The following is a 15,337-nucleotide window of genomic DNA, read 5'->3' as shown; positions in this document are numbered from 1 at the left end:
TAACCAACCGACCAGTTGGTTGGCTGGTTGGCTGCCTTTCCAGCCCTATTTAGGGCCCTTTGCTGGCCCTTTGTTCCATGCAGGGTCCAGCCCCTTTGCTGCTGCTGTCCTGCCACCTGCCAGCCCTGCTTGCAAGCCATAGATCTGCCCATAGACCCCCACTATACTGCGCCTTGCTGCAGCCCTTTGCCGGCGCCTTGTCCTGGCCGTACTTCTCCCGTACACTGCCCTGCAGCAGCCCGTACAGATCCGTACATTGCTGATGTCATCACGCCTTCCATAGGGTCCTGCTGCAGTCCACTGAGTGCCTCATGCCAGGCCTGATCCAAGACACTGTGTCCCCGCCATCTTCCTGCACATGAGCTGCTCCTGATGCAGCCTTTCATCCTTGGGATACCCCACCAACCAGTGGCTCCTGCTCCACCAGGTCCGGTTCCGCTTCCGCACACCATCCTGGTACACAGGTCCATCTTTGGTAGCACCTCCTGGCATGGAAGCCGATTCCCTAGAGCTTCTGAATCAAGGTCGTCCTTCAACAAGGTCCCTGCCTTCAGGCTCCCACACCTGTGAGCCTCCAACTTGGGCTCTGATGCCATGTTAGAAAATACCCAACAGAGGGTACACGCAGCGGAAGACTTATAGTAATGCCCAGGAGCTCACACAGTGTGCGGTGTGGGTGTGGAATCACAGAATTCTTTACTTATGTGCATACAATAGGTGTGCAGACTCATCAATAGACAATGAACCAATCAGATAGAGAAACCACCAAAATATATATTTCCGTCCAAAACTATGGACACAATGCAAAAGAGACAGATCCAGAGTCCCACCAATGATGTGGTCCTCTGATCTTACCACAAGGTCCTTCTCCTATCTGCTAGCTATCTCTAGACTCGAGTCCGCGTGCTCCACCTCGAGCGTGAGTAGACTTTCCGTCTAGAATGATCCTCTCCACCTTGCTGTCTGGAAACCAGCCTAGGTGGGCAGCCTCCTGCAAGCTAAGTCTGCAGCACGAGGTACTTCTTTCTCCTCCTGACTATAGGCCCAAAGGTAGCCCTGCTGCTGCTCCTTCTACTGGTGGATTTGCTGCTCCAGATGATATAGTGATCTCAGCACCTTGCTGCCCTAGATGACAGCCAAGGTCCCAGCCCTTTCCTGGCTAAGTCTGCAGCCCTTCAAGCACCTCTCTATCCTCCTGAATGTAGGTCCAGAGGGTGGCTTCCTGCTGCTCCTTTCTGCCCTGGATCTGCTGGAAGCTGGATGTGAAATGAGGCCTGAGGCCTCTCTTTTTATAGGCCCCAAGGCCCCCCTTGAACCAACCGACCAGCCAACCCTAAATGGGCCGACTGGCTGGTCTGTAGCAGCCCTAACCAACCGACCAGTTGGTTGGCTGGTTGGCTGCCTTTCCAGCCCTATTTAGGGCCCTTTGCTGGCCCTTTGTTCCATGCAGGGTCCAGCCCCTTTGCTGCTGCTGTCCTGCCACCTGCCAGCCCTGCTTGCAAGCCATAGACCTGCCCATAGACCCCCACTATACTGCGCCTTGCTGCAGCCCTTTGCCGGCGCCTTGTCCTGGCCGTACTTCTCCCGTACACTGCCCTGCAGCAGCCCGTACAGATCCGTACATTGCTGATGTCATCGCGCCTTCCATAGGGTCCTGCTACAGTCCGCTGAGTGCCTCATGCCAGGCCTGATCCAAGACACTGTGTGTCCCCGCCATCTTCCTGCACATGAGCTGCTCCTGATGCAGCCTTTCATCCTTGGGATACCCCACCAACCATGAATGCTCCAGATCTGTCCCAGATCCACACATCCAGGTAATCTCTCTTTGGGCACATCCTGCCCTAGGTCTCCCTCCCCCACGCTCTCCTCATTTGGGGGCTTACAGATGGGGAGGTGACCTTTCCAACACAAATAACTTCATCCCCACATATACTCTTTTCTTCCTCTCCTTTATCTCTAGCTTTCACGGCTCGATTCCCACAATCAATTATGGCTCAGACTTTGTAAGCCAACCCATCCCAATTAATATGTCATGCTTACCTAGATCCTTGAAATCTGTTTTCAGTCTTTCTAACAGATCCCAAATTTTGAGGGCATACTACAATTAACCCGGACATGAATTTGGGAATTCAAATATTCTACAGATTTTCTGGTACAAGATTGATCATCCAACTCAGGTGTGTACTTTTGAAGTTCCAAAAACTGTGATTTTTCTGTTTAATTCCAAGAAATTCATCTTCTTATTCATTTAAATGCTGGTGTAAAATACCTCTCTTCTGCGTACCTTTTGAATTTCATCCCATGTACTTGATGGAGCTTGTGAGCCTCATCCCACTCTGCCACCTTCTTCCACCACAGGTCTTCGATCCTTTCAATTGCAGAATTGCAACTTTTTCTTTGCCTGCAAAAGCCCGCCTCATTGAACTCTTGCAGGTTGAGATAATCTTCCAGTTCCTCAATCCGTGCTTGGGTGTCCTCGCCCATCTTTCCCACTCCATCAAGTTCTGATAGTTTGGCTTTTTGTAAACCTGTATTAAAGATTTTAAGGTAGAAAATTGTCGCACAAAGTTCGTGTCATCCAGACCCATCATGTTGAGACAAATGAATTGGTGTCTTCTTTCATAATAGAAAACCCTTTAGTATTTGTTTTAATCATCCTCTTAACCTAATAATAGCTTTACAGGCAGGTCAGGAAACGATATAGAAGGTCATCAAGAATGATCCATCAACATCAAAGCGAAGCATTGACTAGATCAAACAATAATCACTTGCTTTCATCCGCATTTATTGTAGAAAACCAGTGACTGTGTAGGCAAATACTAGTCTATATTATTGCTAATACCAAGCTGATTTATCGCATTCATTGGTGGTCTGGCCAATAAAATCCAATGGTTTAATTTTCTTATAAAAGAAAAGAAACTGTAGATTTGTTATTGTTTGATTTATATCTTCTTATGGCTTCTCTTACAAGAGAGACAATTTAAGTTTCTTGTAATAGAACCAAAGGCCAAAATCGACTTGCAAAGAGACTACTAAGTATTGTACGAGTGTTATCTAGTCATGGCTATGTTAGAAAATAGAGATGGAGGTTGCCTGCGGTAGCCGACTTGATCCAGGGTACAATCAGGACATCATATGGTGTCAGAGTCGTGCTTAAGTAGAAGCGCAATTTTCAGTTAAATTACTTTATAAACTTAGAATTTCAAATAGCCATTACTTTAAAAATTTAACAAACACATGCATATCATTCAGAATTTCACACAAAGGACAAGGTAGAGAAAAGAATAAGAGCAGACTCCACTCCGGCGCCCAATTAGGTGTAAATGAGATACACCCCCTACCAGGGCTGCTCCCAGGCATATTTCTTTATTACAATGACGCCAGGCTTTCATTACAAGAGCAATTCAGATCCTCAGACAGAACCCAAGGAAACCTAGAAGTCCTTAAACATGAATATATAGTCCCATTTATTACAACAATCTCCCCAAAGTAAGAAAATGGATCCAAGGTAATTAAAAACTGTGGAAAATAATAGAAAGTTTTAAAAACGATTTCTAATATATTACTTTCTAATTGTAATATTTAATTAGGTATTTTAGACTAGAATAGCATTTAGTAATTAGTTTAATCTTTAATCAGGTTTTTAAATAAAATTTCCCCCTTAACCCCTCTACCCATGCACACACAATAAATTAAACAAGTAGGCCTAGAACAAATCAACTTGACCTGTTTTCGACAGCTCAGAATTGACCCAAACTGAATCCATCTTTTAGACCTCAACGTGCCATAACTAATGTGCATGTCAGTGATCAAGGTGCTAATCATAACACTCAAGGATGGTGGGTTCTGAACATCACATCTGCCTCATGGTTAAACACTGCGTGATCGTGATCTGCCCCTCATTAAGCAAAGCATCGTTGCCCAGCACACCAAGGCTCACTTGTCAAGAATAAACCATCGATACTAGAGACCCGATCGGTGTTAAGAAACCCTTGTGGATGTGGAAAGCATCATCAGTCTCGCAATATCAGCTGGAGGGCGATCTAGTAGGAAATAGTCAAACTGCTCATAACTAAATTGATGTGAAGTCTACCTCATGCACTAGCTCCCAACATCCTGTCATTGGATGTGACTATCATGGATACTGAAGATCCATCATCATACTATAGATGGTGTAAACAAGAGTGTGCTGAGAACAACAAAAGTAATACCGAAAATGGTAAAGTCATACTAAAGATGGCAAATCACAATGAAGGTGATAAAGTCACACTGAAGGCGACATGGACAAACTGAAAGTGTCATAGGCTATACTGAAGATAGCATTGTAAATAATGCAGTCACGCTGAAGGGTGACATGGTCACACTGAAGCTGACAAGAGCTGGTTATCAGTCATGATAAGAGCATGCTCCGAATTGTAAATACCCATGTGCATAGGATTTGTACAAAATAACCGGCCAGGGTTTGAAGTCTATCACAAGAACTCAATAATGATTCCTAAATGTAGTTAAGAAAACGTAGGTATGATTCCTATCATTATGGATGAGTCAAGAAAACCTATCATTACAGGCACCTCGCACTCTTGGAGGTTCCCAAGTGGACAAAGGTTGTACGGAATAGCCACGTGGCATGCAGGAGCATCACAGGGCAGGTAAGTACAAATCTCGAGGCTTGGAAGGTCACGCCAGCAGCAAGGGATGCAGAGGCCCTGGCCATAATCATTGGCAATACAACGGGTTCGGTGCTACCTCATATCCAGTTAGCAGACACTTCCTTTGTCACGTGGACCACATTGAAGGGGATGTACGAGGTGAACAATAATGCCAAGATTCTAAACCTCGCGACGGAACTCTACGGCTTGAGCATGGATGAAGGCGACATGATACAACAACATCATGAAGATGAAGGTGCCAAGGACAAACTCTCAGTGGTTGGTCAAGAGACAGATTCAATGCATATGTGTAGGCTTTTTCTTGGCCAAGAACCAGAAGCCTTTTGTCATAACGATGATAGCAGGGCAGAGGGCAACGCCAATGACATTTGAGGAGCTGGTTCCATTGCTTCTGTAGCAGGAAGCTCGGGAACTGAAGTACAAAGGACCCGGAGAGGATAAGGCCTTGTATGCCAAGAACAACAGCAAGGCAAGACAGGCGATCGCAAGCCCAAGAAGAATGATGGAGATGCTTCTGATGATAAAAATAAGAAGAGAAGAAAGAAACAAAAGAAGTGCTTCTACTGTGATACACTAGGACATTTTGCAAAGGACAACAGAAAAGAAGACGACGGATCAAAAGAAGAAGAAAGACTCTGATCAAGATTCAGAGGAAGAAAAAGCACATGTGGTATCAGAAGAGCTTTTCTTGGTAACATCTCCATGTGTTACTAGTGTGAAGTTTGTAGACCCCGGATTGATGGCAAGAGTCAACTACCTTTGCAAAGGTGAAGGACAGCATTGAGTGCTTGGATTCCCTCTAGGTGCTTGGCTGGTAGCACTAACATGAGGAAGGATTCTCCAGGATGACCTTTGGACTCAGAGTTAGATGGAAGCTGTAAGATTGAAGGGGGCATTACAGAGCACTGGATATGACGAAGCAAAATCTCACCTTTGAGGCTTGCCTACAGAAATTGTGCGACTTGTAGACAAGAGTAACAAAAAAGTATCCCATCACTTTGTTGGGGTTTTAGTTGATGGATTACCTGACTCATATCTTCAAATTAAAAAAAACAAAACTACCACTTTGCAGGAGGCCATTAATTGTGAGCGCATCTATGATAAGAGACGCAAATTGCACAATGAAGGCTTCTTTGACAAGTGTTTCTGTTAATGTCATTACCTGCCCCCTATTTTGTAATTGCACTTTTAATAATAAATTGTTTGGCCCTCATGATCTTTTCCGAGCTTATGGAGAGGTGAGGGATCAACAAGTCCACATTCTCGCTGATCCAGATAGCTCTCAAAATTTTATGAATTGCTGATCACGACGCCTAGCGATCACAACTACAAGGTGCAGCCGTGAATTCACCGAGAATCAGATGCCCTGGTGGAATCAAAGTATCAGCCTGTTTAGATATATTAGTTTTCTTTTTCGGATAATAGATATATCCGGGTAAGATTCTTATTTTGATACTATTGAGTATCTTTTCTATGCGAACCAACCCACCCATCTGACTAATAATATTAGAAGTTATTTGTGTGCCCTCCTCGACAACACTGTTGTTCTTCACCAAAATGGATGAGGAAGGCTCGCAAATAGTATACACTTCTTCAGGGATCAAGGAAGAGGTCCCTCCTTTGGTGACTTTATACCACGATCTAGAACTTGCTGTTTCACTGCCAGAAACCAATTCTCCTTCATAAATGGGTTCTACTTCTGCAGTACCATATCTTACAACTCCCGAAACGTTGGTTCAATACTTTGAGTCTTCGCAAATAGCAAGAATTTCATTCTAATCCAAAATCACATTATTGAGTATACAGAACTCGGAATTTGCATAAGATAATTTCCTGTACCAACCCTCCTGTTCCGGTGATAGAGGAACCACCTCTGTTCCCCCACCTCGACCCATGGAAGGAGTCAAAACAAATCTCGATGAATTCAATTCACTTTTGAGAGATTCGAAATCGACATTGATTCCGGACTCCCATATCCATTCCTGATAACATCCAGAGATAATGACACTAATATTCTCCCCATTTACCTCCCGAAGCTCGCATTTACTCTCGTTGGAATGGGATTTGGTATCAATTCTATCTTGATCTTCATAAAAGGAATTCCCATTGGAATCACTAGAGGTTCCTGGAAGGACTTGTACATGACCGCTATTGCACACGACATGAATATTACTATGTATATCTTCAGGCGAGTGATACACGACCCCATTCCAATAGGTTTCCCCCTCTAAATTTGGATAGATCTTTCTCTTAATCCGTTCCTTGAGAGGAAACTCCTTAGCTCAGACTTCTGCAGTGATTCGTTTTGATTCAACATATTCATTATTTTGAATCACAAGTAGACTTTGTGCTGGAATCACGGGATTGTGTGTATCATTTTAACTTCTAATAGAGATAGGTAATTCATTTTGACACATCCAAGCGGGCTGTCCGTGTCGCGTACGTGTGGGATATAATGACTTCTCATCGGAATTGATGATTCCATTGAACGGGATTCATACATGTTCTGCGATATCACCCGTAAATACTCCACCAGTATGAGAAGTTCTTAATGTTAATTGGGTTCCTGATTCTCCGATTGGTTAGCCCGCAATAATACCTACAGCTTCTCCCAATTCCACCAAGTCGTGGTGGGCGAGACCCCAGCCGTAACACAATTGACAAATCCAAAAAATGCTTTTACGTGTCGGAGGAGATCTTACATGTATCGGTTCAGTCGCTACTATTGAGTTACTGGCGGGTTCATTATCAATATCCTAATTACGCATAGCGATACGTCTCGTATCTAGATATACATTGCCTGCTAACACACGTCCAACTAGTCTCTGTTGTGGTATCGTTCGTGTGGATCCCTCTTCCCCCCCCAATAAGATTCACAACAATGCCCCTGATAGTCCCACGATCTCTTTCACGCACAACAATATGTTGAACTACTTCGACAAGCCTACGTGTGAGATATCCAGCATCTGATGTTCGTACCGCAGTATCCGCCACTCCTTTGCGAGCACCATAACGGGAAATGATATATTCTGTCAGAGGTAAACCCTCGCGCAAATTGCTACGCATAGGTAGATCAATTACCTGTCCTCGTGGATCGAAGCAACTCCAAATGATCCTGATTCCTAGACACGGCACCGTCCCACAACTTCTCCGTCACTCCAAATAAATGATAACTCAAATGAGAGATTTTCTATCCGCAAATCAGTGGATTCCCCCAGTAGTACAACGGCTTATGAGTCTATAAGTCTGATGCCACGGTCCATAACTCGTACTTCATCAAGGTTCAACACAGAGTTGACAAGTCAATTGAGTTCATTAGTACTTAACGATTCTGAATTGGCTAAATATCAAGCAGTAGCTCCTATTCAATATATCGGATGTCTATTACTTCTCCCTTCCGCGATTCCAATTGTCTTGAAGAATTGGTTTCTAGAACCTCGGATCAAAAATTGGTGGAATACCTTCCAATCACAAATATTTATTAATTCTTTCCGGGAAGAGGTAGCTCTCAAACGACTTCAGGAGATAGAAGGCTTACTCCGGTTGGGTGAAGCAATGAGAGGCTCTGTATATACCTAATTACAAGACTACGGCACAGATGTGTATGACAAATCTATTCAATTGGTGGTAATATGTAACGAGGGAAACACCCAAATAATCTCGCACCTAGTAACCGACGTAATTAGCATTGCCACCTCGATCTACTTGTTCGTAGTAGGTAAAGAAAGACTCGCAGTTTCAAATTCCTAGATTCGGGAGTTATTCTATAGCTTAAATGATACGACGAAAGCGTTCTCTACTCCACCATTAACGGATTTATGTATTGGATTTCACTCCCCCCACAGTTGGGAAATAGTTGTAGATTCTCTCCTAGAACATCTGGGATTCGCTCACAACAAATATGTAATCTCTTGTTTTGTCTCAACCTTTCCGGTTATTTCAAACACAGTCTCCAAATATCGGATTCCTCGCCATTTGAGTCGTATATCTCCTTCAATCATAGCAACTTATCACACAATGAATGAATGATAATCACTCCACCGAGTATCTGCCAGTTGCATCCAACGGAGTAGACTCACTTCTCGTAGGAATTGGATTTTATTATCCTCTTCTGGTATTGGGTAGTGGGAGGAGAAAATTTTGCAATTCCCGCAATCGTCGGGATATCAGAATACTCCAAAAGAGCGGAGTAATATTTACCTATGATGTCAAGAAACAATATATTTGTGAGAAACCCTAATACTAATAATTGAACTATACGAAAGAGAGGTAGTAAGGACTGGATGGCGAAGTGGTTGACCCTGTCATTTCCAATGTTGATCACTCTGGATGGAATGAATCGTCCATCCGTATCAATGCATATCCGATTTTTGCGCAATAGAATTACGAGGATCCACGAGAAGCAACTGGACGTATTGTATGTGCTAATTGTCACTTGGCTAAGAAACCTGTGGATATTGAGGTTCCGTAATCTGTTCTTCCCAATACTGTGTCTGAAGCAATTGTTAAGATTCCTTATGATATGTAGATAAAATAAGTACTTGCAAATGGTAAAAAGGGAGGATTGAATGTAGGCGCCGTACCGATCCAACCCGAAGAGCTTGAATTGGCTCCTTCTGATCGTCTTCCAACCGAAGAGGGAGAAATTAAGTAAACTTTCGTTCCAGAGCTATCACCCCGATAGAAAGAACATGATAGTAATAGGTCCGGTTCCGGGTAAGCTATATAGTGAAATCGTATTTCCGATTCTCTCACCGGATTCTGCTGTTGATAAAAAGGTACACTTTTTAAAATACCCCCTATATGTGGGAGGGAGGTACACTTTTTAAAATACCCCCTATATGTGGGAGGGAATAGGGGAAGGGGACAGAGACAGATCTATCCCGATGGAAGTAAAAGCAATAATACGGTTTACAACGCTTTGGCGACGGGAAGGATAACTAGAATAACACGTAGGGAGGGGGGGGTGGATACGAAATCACTACACAAGAGACATCGGGGGGTCATGAAGTAGTTGATACTGTACCTCCCGGTCCCAAACTTATCGTTTCAGAGGGTGAATATATTAAAGCTAATTAACCATCGACCAATAACCCTAACGTGGGTGGATTCGGTCAAGCAGAGGCAGAGATTGTACTTCAGGATCCATTACGTGTTCAAGGTCTTCTACTTTTTCTTGCATCGGTTACTCTAGCCCAGATATTCCCAGTGTCGAAGAAGAAGCAGTTCGAGAAAGTCCAATTGGCGGAGATGAATTTCTGAGTCCATACTTTTCGGATGTGAACCATCCAGAAAGGGTTGGTAATTGACTGGAAATCCGACGAATCAAAGACAAATTATGGATTTCTACCTCTTCTATACGTCTAAACGAAGCGATAAGTACAACTCTTGTGGTATCATTCGGAGCCAGTTGAGTCCAGTTAGCAGTAAGAATAACTGGAATTCTTCAAAAACATCTTCGGTGATGAAACCAAGTTTTCAATAATAGTCTCCCCGACAGGTATTAAAAAAGATATCCAATTTTGCTAACTATTTTTCCTATTCCAATATTGGTGGTGGCGGGTGAGCCACCGCCACCGTGTACTCCCCCCAATTTACTATGAGGAAATCGACTTGGAATTGGATTTAAACCTCAAGTCGAGTCCTTCCTTCTTCCTCCCGAGTCCAAAGATTTAATGTGATAAGATTCCCCCCATCCCTCGATCTCTCGAAGAATCAAACGAGTGACTCGTGGGTTGGTTTGTTATCAGAAGCATATGCACCCTCCCAATCCCGGTAGGAATCTGTCCCATACTTATCAAATGATTGCAATAATTACCGCCCCCCTTCATCCAATTGCGATCGATTCTTCAAGAGAGAATAGATCAAATAACCTACTCACCCGAGTACGGTACCAGAATTTGACTCTGCTGAGGCGGAGTAGCATATACAGCCGGGGGGTTGTCGCACCCGGAGCAGTAGAACAGACTCCGAAAGAGGGGGTTGACCCGTTTCCGGACCTATGAACCCCCAAGATCCGGCACATCTTTTCACCTGCGAGTAGGAGGAATTTCCCAATGCTTATTCATTCTCAGAGGGATGATCCCAATCCCGAATAGGCTCCATGAAAGAATATTCCTAGTAGACCTATCACGAGTATACCAGCTACGGTACCTAAAAGCCACAGAGGAATCTTTCCAGTGGTATTGGCCATTTGTCCCACCCCCCTCCCTTTTTTATTTCATTATTTAGTCACGACTCGAGACACGAACAGTCACAAATAACTAAGATCTTAGTTTTTCCCAATTGGGGTTATCAAATCTCTTCAGTTTCTAATTGAAGAAGTAGTTGGAAAATGAGACGGCAAGTACGAAGATCAATAAGAGTCCCCGATAAAGGCTTGTACGATTCAATTCCACACTCTGTTTATTCGGGTTCGGTTGCGTCGTGGATATATAGCTTATATAGGGATTATCACTGAATGAATTGCATCGCCGATATAGATCCTGGGAAAAAAACTGTAGGTACAGCTAGTTCGTGAACGGCTAGCCACCTAATGGTGAAAAATCGGATAAGTTCTATCTGGAGTCGTTGGTACCTCCTGAGATCTAGTAAATGCATCAGCTTGTTCCAACGAATCGAAGCAGCCAGTTACTAAAGGAACTTCTTGTCAGCTCTCCGTAAAATATTCATTTGGGCGGGGACTTCTAGAAACGTCGTAAGCCAAACCTATACTGACAAATAACCAACCTGCAATAGACGGAGAAGGTATAGTAATGCTATGGATGAGCCAGTACCGAATACTAGTAATAATGTCAGCAGAAGGACGTTCTCCCGTATTCCAGACATGTTCAACGCCGTATATCCCTGCGGGATCAAGGAGGATTGCTTGCCGAGAGGTGTGAGTACCAGTAGATGGAGAATCTACCAATATACCTGAGCGATCCCCGTTAAGTTGTCATTATTATACCGAGGGTATACCCGAAACATACTGGATTAGTATAGCTAGCCCCCCCTCGAAGCAACAATATTCCTCTTATTTTGCTGGATAAATAAACGAGTTGTAAATAAACCGAGCGGAGAAACCGTACTTCCCCCCCCTTCCCCCGAGTTTATAAATCTATCAATATTTTCTCCGCGTTTTAGGAGAACCTATGGAAAGAATATGATTCTTTTTTTTTCCCCGATTGTTCAATTGGAGGTTCCGATGCTTCCGGTGAGTCTCAACGCGCATGGTTAACCCACCCCGTCTAAGTCTCTTTCGAATGACTTCCGTATCAAATCCTGCCATTAGAACTATAGGATTCTCCATCGAGAACTTGGGGGACCTGGTCATGTAGGGGTATCTGATACATATAATTGAGATATTGATATCCAATCTTGTCTTGTTCCTCTTTCTGGGAAGATTCGATTCCTCCCACTCATTCAGAGGTTGGAAATATTTCGATGAACTGTCGATCCCATTCCCAGCTTCTGAAACGCGATCTTCTCGTCAGATAAACTGCTCTCATATGTCTAACAAGCTTGAATCCCCTTTCGATAGTTTCGAGTAACCAATCACTTTGAATATTTTTCTACTAACCTTCTGCTAAATCAATTTGATACTTAAATCTATGCTTACTCCACCAAGTCACTTCGCTTTTCTATCGTCTGCACCAATCTCAACTTCAGTATTATTTGTTGGACTGAATAAGATCCGGCTTATATGATACAAGAGTATCAGCTTAGAAGGAACGAGGAGTGCCCATTAGCACTCTAGACCCTCTAGGATTTCCCTCTTGGTTGATAACGACTGCCATATTGTCACCAAACCCCGAAATTATTCCATTGTCACGTTTGATCTCTCTACGGGTACATACCACCACTACTCTAACTACTTCCAATCTCTTCAAAGACATGTTGAGTACCGCTTCTTTAATCACACCTGTAGTACCACCAGTTCCTACGTATCTACCTAGCACCCGAATACACATCGATTTCCTAGCCCCGCTGTTATCCGCTACATTTAGGCAACTCTGAGGTTGAATCATTTCTTAATTGGTAGGGGGAAAAAATAGATCTATTTAGCTACCCGTATGTATTTTCCATTCATCCCATCTTTCTTCGGGATAGGGGGAAACCCTCGATCTCCATGTTCCCTGTATCGGTTGGAAATGCCTTTCCCACACCATCAAATTGCTAAGGGAGGGGGAAATAAAAATAGAAATAAATCTCTATCTGATTCCACCCTCCCTTCCTACTCCCCCAAAAATCATAATTCTGTAGCGGTCACCACTTGGGGGTATTCAACCCGGTTTAACCACAGATACCCAATATTCCGGAGATCCCTTACCTGATCCCATACGTGTTTCCGCAGGTCTCATAGTGATTGGTTTATCGAGAAAGACGCGTATCCATAACTTACCACCCCGCCGGGCATAACGCGTTATTGCTCTCCTCCTCGCCTCTATCTGTCTAGATGTGACCCACGAAGGTTCGAGGGCCTATGAGGCAAACTTTCCAAAAGAAACACGATTTCTATGAGTGGAAATTCCTTTCAGTCTTCCTCTATGTTGTTTACGAAATTTGGATCGTTTGGAGTCACAATCAATAGCGGTGAAATCATTCCGTCTCTCATACAGAACCGGACGTGAAAGTTTTCCCTCACCCGGCTCCTCATGAATTCAATACCGTTTCCCCATGTTTTGGAGATCTTTCAATTCTGGGAAGAGACAAAGTAGGAAATTTTGCGTCAGTTCCAAAATGATTTGTGTTTTTTTACTCATTTACCTACCCCCCCCTTCGTATGATTCTCCCATTCACAGCAGTTAGGATATTAATCGGTAATACAACCACGGGCGGAAATCGACTCGATCTCTCATCTTCATCAGAATTAGCTATTTCATATCTCAATTCGACGAGGAGTGGGTTCCCCCCGCCATCCCATCCGCCGAATCGCTAATAGTGAAATAGTCCATCGACTCGGAAGGTTCCATCGTTTCCGTAGTTCCCCTCCATAAATGCTTGGGCTATCTCTCTGCGGTGGAGCCTCTCAGTTGCCAAATAAGTACCTATTGTGAGTCATCTCCATTAGTGTTCATTGACTCGAGGCTCCCCCCCTCCCCCCCCTCCACATCGGAAAAGACTTAGTCGGTAGTTCCAAGACCGCGTCTCCATCATGCTATATCACACTACTTCCTGAGAGTCGAGTCGTTAACCATACGATCGCACGAGATTATTGATTCCTTCTTGTTTCTGTTTCCCCCCAGATCACCCAAGAATCAATATAATTTTTCGCTTCACTGGAAAGATTTCCCTTCCCGAGGACAAAGACTTTGCGTTGATACAGCTACGAACCCCAGCTGACATTCCAATTATTAGCAGTGGGGATCCACCTACCAATCCGTCTTATCTATAAACAGAGGAACTTCATTCGGTCGAGTCGCACACTAAGTGTAGCAGAAATTTATCGAGACGTTACTGTATGCTCCCCCCCCCTATGGAATTGGAATAGAATAAGCCTGCAGATCCTGGCACCACAAAGTAATCATGTATCCCAATATCTATTAAGTATTTTCAACTCCCCAAGAAAGTAGGAGAGGAGGGAACGGGAGGGGTGGGGGGTCGGAAAGTAGGAATAATTATTCCATATCCCGGAACCAGTATATTAATCCCTAACGCTCCATGTCAATACCAAGAGCCTCTTACAATCCCTTTTTTTTGGGGGGGCGCGGAGATAGAAACACTTGAATTGGGTAATCAAGCTCGAACTAATGACTCGCACCACATCAAGGTGACACTCTACCGCTGAGTTATATCCCTACTTTGCTACTCTCCTATCGGGTGATCACTCACCCGCAAGGAAGTGAGAACCGACTTGAGTGGTCGAGAAACTAGATTAGGCTATGCTAATATTCCCGAGGAATCGAGTAATCTGGAGCCGGAACTTCTTACTCCCCAGATTATTATCTTACTAAAAGAGTGGGAGATTCGAGATTCTCTTCGATCTGGGCCACAGAATATGGCTTTCCAAGATTTGTTACCCCATCCCCCAATCCAATTCCGACTAGTCGTACGTTTTTCCCGGTACGTATCATTCAATGGAGGACCGATGTGGAGGACCCAGCGCCGTTGAAAAGGGAGGAGCAAACGGAAACAAATAGGGTGGGGAATGGAGCTCTTTTTCCTCGGGGATTACGGGTATTACCTACGGGTAATACATCTCGGGGAGGTGAAAGCCTACCCAGTATACCTGGTCCAGTTGTTAACCCCATTCAGCAATAAATTGAATCAAGAAGTCTTGAATCGAGAAGTCTTGATTAAGGAAGTCCTGACTCAGGGAGTCCCTAATTCGAGAGATTTCTTGGAGACATGTTCCGGAAGAATCGGAGCTACCTCCACCTGACGTCTATGTAACCCTATACAACCTCTAACTAAATTGGATCTGTACATCAGCACCCTACCGACGAGACGGGATATGCGACTCGCATTACTAAACCCACCTACAATTTGGATTACTATACTCCATAGTACAGATGAAAGATTCGTCCCCGCCACTTCTTTGGATTGATGTTAGGGTACAATCAGACCAGCAGGATCTATATCATGCATTGATAGTAACAACAACTTGACCCCCTTGAGCTCTCGTGGTACAATCTTCTTCCCACGGAACCCGAACCTCTGATCTGGTCCACGGGAGAGGGAGGAAA

The sequence above is a fragment of the Dipteris shenzhenensis genome, chromosome 27 (assembly GCF_047967505.1).
Source record: "Dipteris shenzhenensis isolate YYH24624 ecotype China chromosome 27, Dip_SZ_1.0, whole genome shotgun sequence".
Classification (NCBI taxonomy): Eukaryota; Viridiplantae; Streptophyta; class Polypodiopsida; order Gleicheniales; family Dipteridaceae; genus Dipteris; species Dipteris shenzhenensis.
This window is presented reverse-complemented; position numbering follows the sequence as displayed.